At 40.7% G+C, this 7161-nt stretch overlaps 1 pseudogene; it reads left to right on the top strand.

Annotated features, from left to right (window-relative positions):
• Positions 1-938: 938 nt before the first annotated feature.
• LOC132439035 (small nucleolar RNA U3) lies at positions 939-1012 on the top strand (annotated as a pseudogene).
• The last annotated feature ends 6149 nt before the right edge of the window (positions 1013-7161 follow it).

The raw sequence follows: 7161 nt of genomic DNA, 5'->3' as shown, positions 1-7161 counted from the left end.
AAAAATAAACACTATGTATCAATAAATGCAGCCAAAATTCGGTTAACTCTCTTCACTGTTTGAAAAAATAAATAAACAAATAAATAAATAAAACGGAATCTTCTTTAATAACAACACCCAGAATGTTGCAGGCTAAAAAAGCTCTAATTTCACATTTGCTCAAGCATTGATTTGATGTCGCCAATATGACTCCAATCTTGGATAAAGTATGCAAACAACATAATTTTATTTCCTCATTTATCAAAACTGATTAGGGAAAAATTAATTAATGAGGGAACCAATAAGATGTTACAAGCTGTTCAAAGAATTCCCAAAACTGCGTGTATACAAGACTATCAAGAATGATAAAGATGTGGAATCTAAAATATGACACACATGAACTTATCTGCGAAACAGAAACAGACTCCCAGAAATAGAAAACAGACTGTAGTTGCCAAGGGGGTGTGGGAGTGGGGGAAGGATGGAGTAGGAGTTTGGGATAAGCAGAAGCAAACTATTACATAGAGAATGGATAAACAACAAGGTCCTACTGTATAGCACAGGGAACTATACTCATTATCCTGTGATAAAGCATAATGGAAAAGAATATGAAAAAGAATGTATATATATATATGTATAACCAAATCACTTTGTTGTACAGCAGAAATTAACATAATGTTGTATATCAACTATACTTCAATAAAATAAAAATTTTTTAAAGAATGATAAAGTAAGTTTGATTAATAGATGAAAAACAACAACAACAGGCACCAACTGCAGGGGTCCCTCCTAATTCTTAGTAACAAAAACCTGATTGTATGGTTGGGGTGTTATAAGGGCTGTATAGTCAAAGAGGGACTGGTCTGACTTGAGATTTCTTTAATCTAGCTTCCCATTCTTGGTAGGATTGGGAAAGGCAGCATTATTTTTAAAAATCATTTAAGAATTCCACAAAAATAAAGACTATACTTTCAGGGATCATTTCTATAGTTTGTTACTAGAGAAGTTTCAGAAACCATAACTCAAAAAGAGTCATGTACCACAATGTTCATTGCAGCTCTGTTTACAATAGCCAGGACATGGAAGCAACCTAAGTGTCCATTGACAGATGAATGGATAAAGAAGATGTGGCACATATATACAATGGAATATTACTCAGCCATGAAAAGAAATGAAATAGAATTATTTGTAGTGAGGTGGATGGACCTAGAGTCTGTCCTACAGAGTGAAGTAAGTCAGAGAGAGAAAAACAAATACCGTATGCTAACACATATATATGGAATCTAAAAAAAAAAAAAATGGTCATGAAGAACCTAGGGGCAAGACAGGAATAAAGACGCAGACCTACTAGAGAGTGGACTTGAGGACATGGGGAGGGGGAAGGGTAAGCTGGGACAAAGTGAGAGAGTGGCATGGACATATATACACTACCAAATGTAAAATAGATAGCTAGTGGGAAGCAGCCGCATAGCACAGGGAGATCAGCTTGGTGCTTTGTGACCACCTAGAGGGGTGGGATAGGGAGGGTGGGAGGGAGGGAGATGCAAGAGGGAAGAGATATGGGGATATATGTATATGTATAACTTATTCAGATTGTTATAAAGCAGAAACTAACACACCATTGTAAAGCAATTATACTCCAATAAAGATGTTTAAAAAAAAAAAAGTCTGTGAGGAAGTAGAGGTGAGCTACAACCTTGGGTAAGAGTCTCACTGTTCTATGTATATAAAGAAGTTAGAATGAACTACAGTGTAGTACATTAATTATAGCTATCTAAGGTATTCTGATAATAAAAATAAAATATTCTCATTTTAATAAAAGGAGAATATTGAAGTTATTTTAAAAAAAAGGATTCCACAAAAATAAAACTCAACCTTGACACCCCATATCCAGTCTGTCAGGAAATCCCGTTGATGATCAAAACGTATTCAGGATCTGACCACTTGTCACCACTGCTATGACCCTGGTCAGAGCCACTATCATCTCCCACCCACATGTTGCTATAGCTTGGTCTCCCTGCTTCTACCCAAATCTTCCTGGAGTCTTCTCAACTCAGAGCAGCCAGAGGGTCCTTTTAAATCAGGAAACAGATTGTCTCACCTCTCTGCTCAGAACCCTTTCCTGATTTCCATATCAGTCAGAGTAAAAGCCAAATCCTGGCAATGACCTCCAAGGGCTCACATGATCTGCATGGACCCCAGCTTGTCAACTTTCTGGCCTCTTCCCCCACTTCTCCCTCCCTCACTCTCTCTGCTCCACTGGCCTCCTTCCTAAGCCTCAGACACACCAGACAGTTCCCTCTTAGGGCCTTCATTCTGTTCCTTTTACCTGAAATGCTCTTCCCCCAGGCAGACCATTAGCCAGCTCCTTCACTTCCTTCAAGATTTTGCTCAATTTTTACTTTAATGAGGCCAACCCTGACCACTCTACTTAATACTGCTGTCTATGCCCACCCCCACTATTAATTTCCAATTGCTGCTGTAACAAATTACCATAAACTTAGTGACTTGAAACAACACAAGTTTATTATCTTACAGTTTTGGAGTAACAACCAAATCTGCCTTTTGGAGAGAGAACTTTGGGGGGCAGCATGGATGATGGATTGGATGGGGAGACAAAGAAGAAGAAAGGAGGGAGGGAGAGGAACAGAGAGGAAGGGAGGAAATTAGATCATTTCTATTTACAGTTGACCCTTGAACAACACTGGGGTTAGGGGCACCCAACTGCCCAGTGAAAAATCCTCCAATAACTTTATAGTCAGCCCTTGGCCCTCTGTGGTTCTGCATCTGGATTCAACCAATTGCTCATCCTGTACTACTGTATATATTTATGCAGTGGGAAAAAAATCCACATATAAGTGGACTTGTGCAGTTCAAACCCATGTTGTTCAAGGGTCAACTGTACTAAGATTTTTCTGTTATGTTTTGTTTTGGGGGTTTTGTTGTTGTTGTACTAAGATTTAAATAATTGTCATACACAGGACTTGACAATTTCAGTTGCCATAACCCAGACGGTAACAGCGGGCTTGAAGAGAAAGCATCCAGAGATTCTTAGAAGGTAGAATCAATAAGGTTTGTGATGACTGGTTTGATATGGATGGTGAAAGACTAGGAGGTCTTGAGAAAAAGGGAATCAGTTTTTGTGGGTGCGTATAATGAGTCTGGCTGGAGAGCTGTTGTCTTGGAAATACAAGGCATCTATCTGGATAGGAGTAGAAGGCATCTGGGGAAGAGTTTGGTGCTAAAGAGACAGATTTTGAAGCAGATAGGGAGGGAGCAGTTGAAGTTATGTCAGGGGATAATAAAGCAAAAAATAAATAAAGGGGTGGGGGAACTGATTCCAGAACACTGAATATCACCTTCCTAGGGTGGGCACTGGAGGAGATGTTAGAGCTGAGGGGGTGTCCCTCCCACGCCCAGCACACAGGAGCCATGTTGCCTCCTCAGTCTTTCTTCCTAGATGGTGAAGCCCAGAGTAGAGCAGAAGACACCATGAAGAAAAAGAAGGAACACACAGACACTATAAGTTCTTAAAAGTTTTAAATGGTGTGTGAAAAGTTAACAACATTCAAAGGTTTATGGGGAAAATTTAGAGAGGAAAATGTTACCAGGAAATGTGAGATATTTTCATTTTTTTAATGATGTAAAGAGCTCATAGCAAATGTGAGAAGGAATCTAAAAGCCTACAGGAACTGGTTAGAAAACTGTAATCCATCCATATAATGAAACACGACGTGACCACGAGAAAGATTAAGGTAGATCAGTAGATATAAGTATAGGTGTCCATGATATATTAAAGTGGAAAGTATGAAGTGACCTCCCTCCCACCACCCCCCAAAACTTTTTTTTAATGTGCCTCTTTTTTTTAAAATTTTATTTATTTACTTTTGGCTGCGTTGGGTTTTCATTGCTGCAGGTGGGCTTTCTCTAGTTGCGGTGAGCGGGGGCTACTCTTCGTTGAGGTCACAGGCTTCCCATTGCAGTGTCTTCTCTTGCGGCAGAGCACTGGCTCTAGGCGCGTGGGCTTCAGTAGTTGTGGCACACGGGTTTAGTTGCTCTGCAGCATGTGGGATCTTCCTGGACCAGGGCTTAAACCCATGTCCCCTGCGTTGGCAGGCGGATTCTTAACCACTGCGCCACCAGGGAAGCCCCCAAATTGTTAACAGTAATAATCTTTTAAAATAAGAGCATGGAGCTAAGGAGTAGAGGACAATTCTCACATCTTTATTTAAAAATAAGTATTGGGGGCTTCCCTGGTGGCACAGTGGTTGAGAGCCCGCCTGCCGATGCAGGGGACACAGGTTCATGCCCCGGTCCGGGAAGATCTCACATGCCGTGGAGCGGCTGGGCCAGTGAGCCATGGCCGCTGAGCCTGCGCGTCCGGAGCCTGTGCTCCACAACGGAAGAGGCCACAACAGTGAGAGGCCCGCGTACCGCAAAAAAATAAAAATAAAAATAAGTATTGGGACTTCCCTGGTGGCACAGTGGTTAAGAATCCGCCTGCCAATGCAGGGGACACAGGTTCGAGCCCTGGTCCAGGAAGATCCCACACGCCGCGGAGCACCTAAGCCCGTGCGCCACAATTGCTGAGCCTGCGCTTTAGGGGCCACGAGCCACAACTACTGAGCCCACGTGCTGCAACTACTGAAGCCCTTACACCTAGAGCCCCTGATCCGCAACAAGAGAAGCCACTGCAAAGAGAATCCCGCGCACTGCAAGGAAGAGTAGCCCCCAATCGCCGCAAGTAGAGAAAGCCCGCACGCAGCAACGAAGACCCAACGCAGCCAAAAATAAATTTAAAAAATAAAAATTTAAATAAAAAAAAACTGACTTCTAAAAAAATAATAATAAAATAAAATACATTTTTAAAGAAAGAAAAGTGGACAAAGACTTGAATGGCAGAAATGTGTGGGCTGGGTTAGCGGTTCAGACTTGAGCAATGCACTTATATCTTGTAAAGGAAAAATTATGAGCCTCAAATGTTGACCTATATTATTTTTATTATGATGTTACTTAAATATGTACAAACAGAAAAGTAGATATAAATGCCTTATTCTAAAAAATAAAATAAATGCCTTATTCTTATAGCTCCTTGTACAAGGATAAAACCAAAGCAAGTTAGAAAATTAAATGTAATTGTACAGTAATATAAATATAAAGTATATTAAAGAAACAGTAAAATTCAAATGAACAACATTCAGTTAATATGATGGATGATGTTTTCTGAAAAGGAAATTCAAATTAAACCCACAAGGTACTATTTTCTACCCACTAGAATGGCTAACATTGAAAACAATGACAATGCCTACCCTGGTTGGCAAGGAAGAAGAGCAACTGAAACGTTCACACATTGTTGGAAAATGTAAGATGGTAAAACACTTTAGAAAATCTGACAGCTAGTCATAAAGCTAAATGTCACCTACCATATGACCCAGCAATTTCACACCTAGATATTTTCTAGAAGAGTAATGAAAATATATGTTCACAAAATATACATGTACAAAGTCTTTTTATTCATACCATTTTTATTCTTAACAGCTAAAGATTGGAAACAACCCAATGACTACAAACAGGTGAATGGAAAAGCCAAGTATGGTATATTCATACAGCAGACTTGTACTCAGCAATAAAAAACAAGAGAATGCCAAAGCCTGATAGTGCAAAACCAGCTCCTGACTGTAACAAATGACATTTTCTTTCTCATTGGGTGGTTACCAATGGACACATGCATTTATCAAATAAACCAATGAATTTGCAAAACCCAGTGAATGGGAACCGTCTTACACTATTGGCGGGAATGTAAATTGGTGCAACCACTATGGAAAACAGTATGGAGGTTCCTCAAAAAACTAAAAATAGAGTTGCTATATGATCCAGCAATCCCACTCCTGGGAATATATCCCAACAAAACTATAATTCAAAAAGATACATGCACCCTTATGTTCATAGCAGCACTATTTATGATAGCCAAGACATGGAAGCAATCTATTTACTTATGTATTTTTTTAATTTTGGCTGCCCCGGGTCTTAGTAGCAGCATGGATGCGGGATCTAGTTCCCCGACCAGGGATCGAATCTGGGCCCCCTGCATTAGAAGCCCGGGGTCTTACGCACTGGACCACCAGGGAAGTCCCAAGACGTGGAAGCAATCTAAATGTCCATTGACAGATGAATGGATAAAGAAGATGTGATACACACACACACACACACACACACACATTGGAATAGTACTCAGCCATAAAAAAGAATGAAATATTGACATTTGCAGCAACATGGATGGACCCAGAGATTATCATACTAAGTGAAGTAAGTCAAAAAGAGAAAGGGGGGCTTCCCTGGTGGCGCAGTGGTTGAGAGTCCACCTGCCGATGCAGGGGACACGGGTTTGTGCCCCGGTCCGGGAAGATCCCACGTGCCGCGGAGCGGCTAGGCCCGTGAGCCATGGCCACTGAGCCTGCGCATCTGGAGCCTGTGCTCCGCAACGGGAGAGGCCACAACAGTGAGAGGCCCGCGTACCGCAAAATAAAATAAAAAAAAAAAAAAAGAGAGAAAGGGACTTCCCTGGTGGTCCAGTGGTAAAGAATCGCCTTCCAATGCAGGGTACCCAGGTTCAATCCCTGATGGGGGAATTAAGATCCCACGTGCCACAGGGCAGCTAAGCCCGTGAGCCACAACTACTGAGCTTGCGCACCTCAACAAGAGAGCTCGCGTGCCGAAAACTACAGAGCCCACGCGCCCTGGAGCCCATGCACCACCTAGAAAGAAGCCCGCACGCCTCAACGAAGACCCGATGCAGCCAAAAAAGTAAAAGAAAATAAATAAAATAAAATATTTTTTTAAAAAACAACAAAAAGAGAAAGATAAATACCATATGATACCACTTATATGTGGAATCTAAAAAAATGATACAAATGAACTTATTTATGAAATAGAAACAGATTCATAGACATAGAAAATGGACTTGTGGTTGCCAAGAAAGAGGATGAGGTGGGGGAGGGAATCGCTTTGAGGTACACCAGAAACTAACACAACATTGTAAATCAACTATACATCAATTAAAATAAATAAATAAATTTTAAAAAATAGCGAATGAAGCTTTTTCCATGTAAGTTTTACTCAAAATATGTATAAATATAAACATATAAACATTAAGAAGTAATAGTATTTCAGAGAGTCTGAGTG

The sequence above is a fragment of the Delphinus delphis genome, chromosome 15, assembly GCF_949987515.2.
Source record: "Delphinus delphis chromosome 15, mDelDel1.2, whole genome shotgun sequence".
Lineage (NCBI taxonomy): Eukaryota > Metazoa > Chordata > Mammalia > Artiodactyla > Delphinidae > Delphinus > Delphinus delphis.
This window is presented reverse-complemented; position numbering and strand designations above follow the sequence as displayed.